The 12,000-nt window shown below is 46.6% G+C and overlaps 1 pseudogene; it reads left to right on the plus strand.

Moving 5' to 3' along the window:
* Positions 1-1,079: 1,079 nt before the first annotated feature.
* Positions 1,080-3,470, plus strand: LOC142833340 (preferentially expressed antigen in melanoma-like protein 1; annotated as a pseudogene).
* The last annotated feature ends 8,530 nt before the right edge of the window (positions 3,471-12,000 follow it).

The raw sequence follows: 12,000 nt of genomic DNA on the forward strand, positions 1-12,000 counted from the left end.
TTTAGAATGCTGATGTCATTGCAGTAAGGAGTTCTCAGCCTGCAGCATTGTTTGCCAGCAGACCCCAGGGTGTCTGAGCATAGGCGTCAGGGAAGGTGAGCGTTCCTGGAGCCTGGGTATAGATTCATAATGCTTTCTATTTATGAGTTGAAAACAGGAAGAGTATTTATATTTTTAGAGACAGGATTTCTCTGTAAACCTGGCTGTGCTAGAACTCTGGAAAGCTGGCTTCAAACTCACAGAGATCCACCTGCCTCTGCCTCCTAAGTGCTTGGATTAAAGGCATATGACACCACCTCCCGGCCCTGGCTGATATTTCTTGTTTAAGACTGGATCTGATGTAAGTCCAACTAACATCCAATTTTCTATGTAGCCAAGGCTGGCCTCAAACCCCTGATTATTCTACTTTCAAGGGCTGACAGGCCTGTCATAACTCTCTAAGCTCTTACCATACCTTCCTTCTAAGTTATTTCTTCCCCCTCTTCCCTGCCTCCTGAGTGCAGGGATGGCGCCTGCATGCCAGCACTCCTGGCCCTATGGGGTATTGAAGGACACACATTTCCCCGAAGCTCGAGTTTAGCTTCTAGGATGTGCAGGACTCACTTCTCACTGGACATGAGATGCAGCGCACAAACTGGAAATGGGTGGTCGTGAGATGAGCTGTGGCCATGGATGCTCGAGAGACCATTCTCCTGGGACCAGCAGGAAGTTCGAAGGGTTTGTGGTCCATTAGAGCATTGAGTGGAGTGAGTTAAATTGAGGTCTGTGCTGTTCTCAGAGCAGTGACTGTCCCAGGGTTAGCTCCCCTCATGGATGAGAATAGTGTCTCAGCACTCTTTTCATAGGATGGGCTTCATTCTTTTTTATTTTTGGGGGGTATTTCAAGACAGGGTTTCTCTCTAGCTTTGTAGCTTGTCTTGGAACTGGCTCTGTAGACCAGGCTGGTCTCAAACTCAGAGATCTGCCTGCCTCTGTCTCCTGAGTGATGGGATAAAGGAGGTGTGTGCCACCACCGCCTGACTGAAAGAGTATCTTTCTAAATGTTGCTCCAGGAACCTTCTTACTGAAGATTCATCAGGATGAGCTTCAAGTCCCCACTCACACTCCAGGACCTGGCGGAGAACAGCCTCCTGAGGAACAAGACTGTGGCAATCTCTAATCTGGACAATATACCCTCAGTTTTTTTCCCATCACTGTTCAAAAAGGCCTGCATAAAGAAAAAGTCTAGCATTGTGAAGGCAATGGTGCAGGCCTGGCCCTTCCCCTGCCTCCCACTAGGAGCCATGATCAACAGAAATGATTCCTACAGGAGAATCTTAGAGAGTATCCTGTTTGGGCTTGATAGCGTGCTTTGCCAGAAGGTTCCTCACAGGTGAGTAGACCTGTATGCCCTGAAGGAAGGCCTTGGGAATTAAAAGCAGAGACAGCTGGGGACAGGTAGAATCAGGGTAAGAGAGTGGACTTAGAGTGGGGTGGAGGTTTTGGGGGACCAAATTTGAGAACTCCAGAGGCTTTGGCCATTGCTGAGCCCTCTGGGAAAGGGCTCTGGCTTCTTCGGGACTCATGAATCAGCAGAGACTGAAAGACCCAGTCACTGTGCATACAGGCACTAGAGTGGGACTGGCTGGACTTGAGGAGAAGGGCGTGGGAATAGAAAAGTGGTTAAAGTCTCCATGCTGATGATCGTCCCTGCTCTACCCCAGGAGGTGCAGACTCAAAGTTCTGGATCTACGGTTTATGCCTTTGAGGATGTGGGACAAGTGGTCTGTGTTCAAGGCTCCTGACTGCAGTGAGAACCAAGCAGCGGTGGGTCTTTCAGAAACGGAGGTGAAGCCGCAGGTGAAGGTGGTTATAGACCTGGTCCTGCAGGAAAGCCCATTAAAGTCCTTGGAGTACTTTGTCATTGCGTGGGTGGCTTGGAGAGAAGGTCTATGTCTGTGCTGTAACAAGCTAGAGGTCTGGTCCATGGCCACTTGTTACCATAAAGATGTCTTGGAGACATTGGACCTGAACTCTGTTCAGGAACTGCGTTTGTATTACATGAATGATCTTACCTGCCTGCTTAACTTCTCCCCTTACCTGGGTCGTATGAGGTACCTGCGCAATCTCCTCCTCTCCTGCTTCTGGCTGCTTGCCTATATCACGCCAGTGGAGAAGCAGCTGTTCATCACCCACTTCGCCTCGCAGTTTCTCAAACTGAAGCACCTCCAGTGCCTGCATCTGCATCATGTCTTCTTCCCAGAGGATCACCTGGAGGAGCTCTTCTGGTAAGGAAGGGGTTTCAGCCAAAGCCTGTTCCTTTAGACCTTAGCGACCACCTGTTCTCTGTAGCCCTGGTAGATTAACCTTGCCAGAGCATAAGAATATCAGAGCATTGTTTTGAATCTGCTGTCCTGGAGCGGGGTCCCGCATAGGAGTACGGCTGAGCTGCAGTTGGTGGTTTAGAAAGAGGTACCATGCTAGGAAGCCTCTCAGGAATGAGATCTAGTAAGAATGGGGTCTGGTTTCTTTCTTAGTAAGTGGCTAAAGTGAATGGGAAAAAGGAAAAGGAGGAGAGCCGTGTATGGGGGGGACACTGTACCCCGAGCTCTGCTCAGCTTGCTTCCAGTTCTCCATCTAGGACAGGCTGGGTTTGGAGATGAGGTGTCTGTGGTCCAGATTGGGAACAGGATTGGCTGGTACTCCCCTCAGCCCCCCTCTTGTCTCAGCGCCCTAGGAGTAGCACAGGTGTGGACCACCATACCCGGCTTTGTTTGGATGTCAGAGGGTAAGGAGATGGGAAGTTTGATGTCCCAGTTGAGAATTGGGGTCGGGGTGAAGTGCTGTGAAGAGGCAGGTCTGTGAACCCATAGGCAGATCCTGCCTGCCTTGGTCCTCCCTGTGTGGAAGGGAATTGCTGTCTTGGGTTGAGCTGATCCTACCGTGATGGTGAAAGGCCTCAGTACAGATTAGATTGAGCAGACTCTGTCATGGAGCATGGTGGCTACTGGCTTTCCTTGTGTGATTAAAAGGATCTTGGACCACATGCATATTCCCAAAACTGTCTTCTTGTTTTTTTGTAGGTGGCTAAAGACGCCCTTAGAGAACCTGTTTTTGACTGACTGTTGGCTATCAAAATCAGCCTGGGCCATATGTCAGAATTCTGGTGCACAAGCTAGCTAAAACATCTGAGTTTGAAAAGGGTCCAACTGACTCATTTTAGCCTAGAGCCCCTGCAAACTGTGCTGCGAAAATCTGCATCTACTTTGCTATCTCTGGTCTTGGAGAACTGCCATTTGTTGGACTGCCACCTCAGTGCCATCCTGTCCTCCCTGAGGTGCTGTACCCAGCTTATGTGGTTTAACTTCTGTGGAAACCATTTTTCGGGGAATTTCTTGAGGGAGTTGAGAGAACATGAGATAACCTTGAGATCAGAAGGGTCAACGGTAGTCTTCATCCCTGGGTGTGATGATCTGTCCCCAGAACTTTGAGGTGGTTGTCCAGCCTTGTTTGGAGTGTGTATAGATAAGGGGAGAACTGTTGAACAACCATAGCATTGTCTTCCCGTTTTGAGGGATGTGTGTTGTGATGTGCGCATGATGTGTTGGGACTTGTTGGGCATACCAAGCACACATCAAGCTCTCCCCTGGAGACCTGGGAGCAAAAAGCAATACACAGGTGTCTGAGAAAATATATCACACATGGTTTTAGACTGGAACCATCAGTTAGTTCTCCCTGGAGGATTAACCTGGTGTCCATCTTTTATCTAATACAGTCCTATGGCTTTTGGTTGTCCTGCCTTTACCTTCTTAGTGCTGAGAATAGGCTTGTACCACCAGACCTGGTTATCTGTCTGTTAAAGAATTGTGTGGCTGTGCCTTGCGTTCCTCAGGAAAATAGTAGCATTAATATCTGCCGTTTGTGGGGTCTGGAGACTTGGCTCATCTGTTTAGAGCACTTGCCATTCTTGCATAGGACCTGGTTTGATTTTCCTCATGCCTCTGATGTGGGATCATCCATAACTCTAGTTATAGAGGATCAGATGACTTCTTCTGGCCTCCGGGGCATGAGACACACATGTGGTGCATAAACATACATGCAGGCTTAATCATTATAACCCATAGACCTAAAATCATTTAACAATTGTTTTGTCCTGCTGAGCCTAGATGACTGACTGGTCTGTGAGTCAACCGCCACCCAGCATTACTGTGACATACATGGTAAATCATGTATTTACACTCCTAAATCCTGTCACATATGAGTTTATGAATGGAATAGGGTAAGTAGATGTTAACCCTAGCAGGTTTTTTTCTGGGAAAAAGAAGCCCATAGGTTTTCATTTCCATAGTGTGTGTTTACATGTACAATAGTTATTGTTGATGTGTTGGGGGGTCCTGAACCAATTTGTAGGAGTTAGTGCTATAGGGACCCAGAATTGATCTTGGTTATCAGTGTCTACCTAGAGAACCAAATCCCTGGCCTGGGTATATAGCTTCTTGTTTACCATGCAAGCAATGTACATTCTACCCACTAAGCTACATCTACAGCCTCCTCTTTAATTTTGTAGTTCTGGTGTTTGAGATTGTCTCTTTTGGTAGTCCTTTAACCTGGTATGCAACCAGAATAGTCTCAGCTCACAGAAAACCATTGCCTGCCTCTGCCTATCTGTGCTGGAAGGATCCTGCCCCACCAAGCCTGGCATCTCCACTTCTTTCACCCTTAGCTCCACGGTAGCCTGCATTTCATTGTCTGAAGTTTAATGCGTGATTAGCCTTGGAACAATTTTTGAATTTTATTAAGTAAGATCATAGTTTTAGTGAATTATAGACAACAAAATTGATGTAGTATGCAGATTTATTGTTATTTAGTAAATTCTGATGTGTTCTAAAGACTGTGTGTATCTGTTTCTGAAAAGTATGTTCACTGCACATGAGTGTTTTTCCTGGTTGTCTCTGTATCACGTTCATGCAGTACCTGGGAATCCAGAAGAGGATGTCATTCCCTCAAACTGGAGTTACATGTGGTTGTGAGCTCCTTGGTGGGTGCTGGGAATCAAACCTTGGTCCTCTGCAAGAACATAGGCTCCCTAACCACTGAGCGATCTTGAAGTTGTTAGCCAGGCACAGTGGTGCACTCCTTGCAAATAAAGGCTATAACAGGAGTCTCTTCGGCTTTCCATAGAGAATGGTCCAGAATTTATTCTGTATTTCAGTCAGGCCTTGAACTTGCAATCCTCCTGCCTCAGCTTCCTTCCTCCATTAGAGCCAGCCTGTCTCTCTGAGTCCTGCTCTCATTAACATTCACTTGTATTGTGAATGAACTTGTAGGTTCAAGGGCAATAGACTCTGGTACTCTGTTTCCTGGGGACCATCTCTTTGGAGCCAAATCTGAAAACGTACCAGGTAGTGGTCACTATGGTGCCAGAGATACATTCCTTGCCTTGCTTCTTTCTAACACTCCAAATTGCCGCAGCTGGTACTCTCATGAGCTTTCACGGCTTGGATACAATTCACTTCCCTAAGGAGTCATGATGCTCTCTGTTCATGAGCCCCATATTTCTTCTTCCAAAGGACGTCAGCTGAGCTGATAGTGTCTGAAAGTTTCCCATACTTTCTGTGGAAACCAAGGTTGTATTCCCTCTCTGTCACAAGGACAGGAGGCTCCACCAATTCTGCTTCAGTCTTTTGAATGACCACTGCAGAGTTTTGACAATTTTTTTAAATTTTTTTTCCCCCATGGTCTCTACATAACCGTGGTTGTCCTGAAATTCAGTATGTAAAGCATGCTGACCTGGAAATCAGACATCTGCCTGCCTCTGCCTTCCAAGTGCCAGCATTAAAGGTGTGCGCCACTACCACACAGCAAATCATAAGTTGGTTATGTTTTGAGTGACAGCTCCCCTTCTGCCTTGAAACTGATGAGCCAATCAAAGATCTTGAATTGTGGTTTGGTTTTTTTGTCATGGTGTTTTTTATTTGTTTTTATTTATTTTTGGTTTCTTTCTGTGTAGTTTTGGAGCTTGTCCTGGAACTAGCTCTTGTAGACCAGGCTATCTCTAACTCACAGACGTCTGCCTGCCTCTGCCTTCTAAGACCTGGGATGAAAGCCAGAGTAGTAGGGTCTTGGTTCTTTGATTTTTTTTTTTGAAACTGGGTCTAACTCTCTAGCCTAGACTTGATGTGGGAGTGTCATATATCAATCTGTTGATTTCATTGGTTAAGTAATAAAACAAACTGCTTGGGCTCACAGCTTAGAACATAGGTGGGTGGAGTAAACAGAACAGAATGCCGGGAGGAAGAGGAAGTGAGGTCAGACTCCGCAGCTCTCCTCTCCGGAGCAGACGCTTCAGAGAGACGCCATGCTACCTGCTCCAGGGAAGACGCACGCTATGAAGCTCCGACCCAGGATGGACTTAGGCTAGAATCTTCCCGGTAAGACCGGTGCTATACAGATGATAAGAAACGGGCTAGTCCAGGTGCGAGAGTTAGCCTAGAAGAGGCTAGATAGGAATGGGCCAAAGCAGTGTTTAAAAGAATACAGTTTGTGTGTAATTATTTCAGGGCAAAAGCTAGCTGGGCAGGCGGCTTGGGTGTTGGGGAGGCAGCCCCGCCGCTCATATTACTACATAGACTTGCCTCTAACTCTCAAGTCTACTGCCACAGCATCAAGACTGTTGGGATTCTTGACAACACCACCTGCTAGTACATTCCATAAAGTGTGCTGCAGTGTGCACGAGCCCAGACCCTGCAGTTTCTTCACTTATTGGTAGAACAGGACGGTGTCTACAAATGTAAACACTTATCCAACATCGATTCTTTTCTTATTCAGTATCACAGATGGAGTGGTTAATGCTGACTGTCAACTTGGCCAGATGTGAAATAAGATCTACGATGTGGGAGGGAGAGAAAGGGGAAAGGAAGAAGGAAGAAAGCAAGGAGAGACGAAGGAAGGAAAACATGTCAGGTTAGCAGGCTAGGTGGTACCTGTTGTTCTTAATTTCTGCCTGGCTGCAGGGTAGAGGGCAAAGACGGTTGCGCGAGGAAAAGACACAGACATGTGGCGGTCCCACGTGGGTGCACTTTAATGGGGGAGGGGTAACAGGCAGGTGAGGGTGTGCCAACACAGTAGGAAAGGCGGCGGGGGAGAAAGGAGAAGAGGAGAAAAGAGAAGAGAAGGAGGTTGTAGGAACCTCGCTTTTAAACGAGGTATACAAAGGCTTCTGGGAAATGTCCGTATCCAGGAGAATGCTGGGAACTGTAGTTCGGCAAAAGAACAACAGTACCAGCTTGTAGTACTAGCTTCTTGAAGCCTAGGATAGGAGGGCCGCAAATTTCTTGGGCTACAAAGTTCAAATCATCCAAGGAAACCTAAAGAGAGCCTGTCTCCTGATCATTTTTTATTAAGCTACAAAGAGGGTGTTGCCCCTGGAACTGAGTTACAGATGATTGCCAGCAGCCATTTGGGTGCTCCAAGCAAACCTGGGTCCTTCTGCAAGAGCAGCTCGTGCTCTTAACCATTTCTTTCTTTTTTTTTTCAAGTAGCAAACTTTAATATTAATTATTTTACACTATAGCATAAGAAGCACAGCTCTAAGAGCCCTGAGTCATGGGGCTGGGGCTCTGAGCAGGGCAAGAGAGCCAGTATACAGTGGCTCTTAACCATTTCTACAGCCCCCAGCTTCCCTTTTCAACTACTACCTTCCAGTCCGAGGGATGACTGACCATGCTCCTGAACACCCACCCAGCACATCCTCATAGGGTCCTGGATGGTTCAAGGAACTGTTTGTGCAAACGTGCCTTCCCGAAATGGCAGAAGGTAGGGATGCAGTGAAATCTGAAGCTCATTCATGACCTACTTCACAAGCATTGGAGCTGACAAGAGACCACATCAGCCTGGGGCTTGGGGGTCTGCTAAACTCACTGATCTCTGCTTCGGTTCATCCTTTGTCCCTGTTCATAATGCTTTCCCAACTGTCCTCACCACGCTCCGTATCTCTCATTACCCATGAGCACAAAACAGCCTTTGACCCATAAAAAATTAAGCCGGCTGGTGCTTATTCCTACAAGCCCTGGCCATAGTGCAGGTATGAGACCCCCTTTCTTCAGTGTCCCCATTCCTTTCCTGTGTCTATCCCTTTATCTCAGACATATTTCCTGTGGAGGAAAACACAACCCAGCCTCTCTGTCTATCCCGCTTACCTGGTTGTCTAGCATGGTAAGCTGGACTCATCCCCTACCCCAGTTCAGCCCTCAGCTTCCTGAGTCGATGTCTTGAGACCTCAGTTCAGCCAGAGTGAAAACAACACTGTGCATCTGGAAAGATCCATTCTCAGCAGGAGAGGATGATGCCTGTGTGACCCAGCGCATTTCCTGTGTTGCATCAGGGTCTAGAAAACAGATAAGAAAAGACTGTGGCTTTACTTTTCAATTATTTGGTTTTTGAGATGGGAAACACCAAAACAAAGAAAGAAAGAATAAACAACAACATTGGTTAAAGACACTTGTTCTTGCAGAGGACCCAGGTTTGATCCCAGCACCCACAAACATTAATGAATCCAGTTTCAGGGAACCTGACACGCTCTTCTGACCTCAGAGGGCACGGGACAAGCATGCGGTCATATACAAACAAACATGCAAAACATCATCTACATAAAATGTAATACATTTTTTTAGTTTATTTTTATTTTGTGGTTTTAGAACCTTTTCTTTATTTAATGTGTATGGATGCTGTGTTCATGCCTAATGTCCACAAGACCAAAAAGAACTTGATTTTTTTTTTTCGAGGCAGGGTTTCTTTGCAGCTTTGGAGCCTGTCCTGGAACTAGGTCTTGTAGACCAGGCTGGCCTTAAACTCACTGAGATCTGCCTGCCTCTGCCTGGATTAAAGATGGACACCACCACTGCTTGGCTGCCTTTTCTTTTTATTGCCTTCCGTTTTTTCTCCCTCCCTCCCTCTCTCCCTCCCTCCCTCCCTCCCTCCCTCCCTCCCTCCCTCCCTCCCTTCTTCCTTCCTTTTCATTCTTACTCTTTCCTCTCTCCCTCCCTTCTTTGTTTTTCTTTTGTTTGTTTCTTTCTTTTTATTTTTTTAACTTTTACTATTTATTTATTTATTTATTTTTGTTTTTGTTTTTCGAGACAGGGTTTTGTTGTAGTTTTGGAGACTGTCCTGGAACTAGCTTTAGTAAACAAGCTGGCCTTGAACTCACTGAGATCTCGCGGCCTCTGCCTCCGGAGTGCCTGGTGCCTGTACCACCACCTCCCGGCTTCCATCTTAATTCTTTACCTTTGGGGAACACAGATAAGGTTCAAACACTGCCTGTGCCTTTGCTCATGTATGAGCATGCGCACATGCTTGCGCACGGAGATCCTCCTGCCTCAGATTCCTGAGCACAGAGATTAAAGATGGGCACCGTCCCCCCCCCCTTTTTTAATTTTTATTTATTTATTTATTTTTTAATATTTATTTATTATGTATACAATATTCTTTCTGTGTGTATGTCTGAAGGCCAGAAGAGAGCACCAGACCCTATTACAGATGGTTGTGAGCCACCATGTGGTTGCTGGGAATTGAACTCAGGACCTTTGGAAGAGCAGGCAATGCTCTTAACCGCTGAGCCATCTCTCCAGCCCCCCCCCCTTTTTTTTTAAAAAGACAGGGTTTCATCAAGTAGGCCTGGCTGGAGGCCAGAAGCCAATATTTAGTTAAAGCAGGCTCTGTCAAAGTCGCAGAGACCCCCAGCTACGGCCTCTGGTGTTCAGAAGGTGTTCTGTGAGTCTGGCGGTGGTGGCACATGCCTTTAATCCCAACACTCAGGAAGCAGCGGGGGGCAGTCTTGTCTACGAGGGCTAGTTCCAGCTCAGGCTCCAAAGCTTCAGAGAAACCCTGTCTCAAAATAACCAAAAAACCAAAGTAAATAAATAAATAAACAAAAAAAAAGGAAAGAAAAAGGAAAAGAATGCGTCCTGTCAAGGCTGGCTCTAGACGCAAGCTCTTTGGGGAAAAACCAAATTCAGATGAAGTGGGTGGAGACTAAAAGAGCCAATCAGGTAGCAGTTTGTAGTGAGGTCTGGACTTGCTTCGGGGCGTGGAAACTTCAGAAGCCCGTGGAACCCGAGGCATGCTGGCTGGCTGTTCGCTGTGGGTTTGAAGTTAGACTGGACTACATACTGAGTTTCCAGCGAGCTAGATCAACAGAGGAACCGCAGAAAACAGTCTTCGAGGCAGGAGGCCCTGCTGCGGACCTCTCTTTTCTGTCCAACTCTGGTAAGTCACTTTAGCCCGGCAGTGGCGGTCCTGCCTTTAATCCCAGAACTACGGAGGCCGAGTCAGGCAAATCTTTGAAAGTCGAACCAGTCTGGTACAATGGTACAGAGAGAGTTCCAGGAGAGCTAGGGCAGTCACAGAAAAAACCCGAAAAACCAGAAAATAAAAAGAACTTAGTGGGCCGGGCGGTGGTGGCACACGCCTTTAATCCCAGCACTCGGGAGGCAGAGGCAGGCGGGTCTTTGTGAGTTCGAGGCCAGCCTGGTCTAGAAGAGCTAGTTCCAGGACAGGAACCAAAAGCTACAGAGAAACCCTGTCTCGAAAATCAAAAAAAAAAACAAAAAAAAAAAAAAAACATCAACAACAACAACAAAAAAAAAAAAAGGAAAAAGAACTTAGTGACTTAGTGGTAGCAGACGAGTCGCTTAGGCCGAGGCAGCAGGATCATTTGATCCCGAATCATTCCATATTAATCTAGATGCGCACTGGAGACTTGCCTATCCAAACACATGTAATTCTCGGGAGTGCTAGGATTAAATGCTCGTCATTGAACCTATTTAACTGAGGTATGAATTGAACTTCTGATTCCCTAGCTTGCACATCCGAATTGCTATATCCCATGTATGTTGAGCCTTAGGCATGCGCTCGATCAACCAAGCTGCTTCTGCAATCAAAAATCTCTTGTTTTGAACTTTGGCTTCTTAGACTAACAACCATTACCATTTTAGTGCTAAGATCCTCACTAGACAGGGCTTTTTGGTGCAGGTTCCCTCCTAGACGGATGGAGAGGGACTGGGTCTTCAAACCTTCATCTGAACCTGGGCCACTGGCCCCTCCTAGGTCTATGTAATTCTGTCTGAGCCTGATCAGTTAACTGGTTCATGAGCCACAATTGGGTAGGGTCATTCTTGACTTTGGTCTTCTGCTTGAGTCCTGTCTATGGTGAGCAGATGTTTTCCCAATTTAATAGGCAATCTGGGTGAGGTGGCACCCGCCTATAGTCAGGAAGGGGTGGTAGGCAGCTTTATAAAAGTGGGCATAGTGCCCAGTGCCTTCAATCCTAGCCTGTGGATGGAGGTGGAAGCATCAGCAGGTGGAGTCTTTGTATCCTAGGTTCTCCTAGAACAAATAGGAATCCTCCTGCCTCAGCCTTTCAGATGCTGGTAGTACAGGCGTGATCAAGCATGTCTTGGAGCCCTTATTTTGTTTATTTTATTCATATGCTTACAGATTTGTGTACATTTTTGTTTTTGAGACAAAGTTTCTCTACATAGCATTGGCTGTCCAGGAACTCTGTAGACCAGGCTGACCTTGATCTGACTGCCTATTTGAATCAAGTCCTGAAATTAAAGGTGTCTCCCACCACCTCCAGCCTGATTTCTGTATTTTTGAGACTGGAGTCCACTGCCGCTTAGGCTGGCCTTAACTGACAGATCAACTCCAGCCGCTGGATTGTTGAGATTAAAGGCACGCACCATTGCGGCAGGTCGCTCATCTTTTTATATTTTGATTTTTGTTGTTGTTTTTGTCCTTTTTTGCTTTGCTTTTTCGAGGCAGGGTTTCTCTGAGTAGATGCTCTGGCTGTCCTGGAACTCACTCCTTGGACCAGGCTGACCTTGAACTCAGAGACCCAACTGCCTCCACCTCTCCAGTTCTAGGACTAAAGGTGTTTGCCGCCACTGCCTAGCTTGTCTTTTGGTTTTGTTTGATTTTTTTTGGGGGGAGGGTATAGGATTTCTTTTTGTAGCCCTGGCTGTC

Source organism: Microtus pennsylvanicus, chromosome 13 (genome assembly GCF_037038515.1).
Source record: "Microtus pennsylvanicus isolate mMicPen1 chromosome 13, mMicPen1.hap1, whole genome shotgun sequence".
Taxonomy (NCBI): Eukaryota; Metazoa; Chordata; class Mammalia; order Rodentia; family Cricetidae; genus Microtus; species Microtus pennsylvanicus.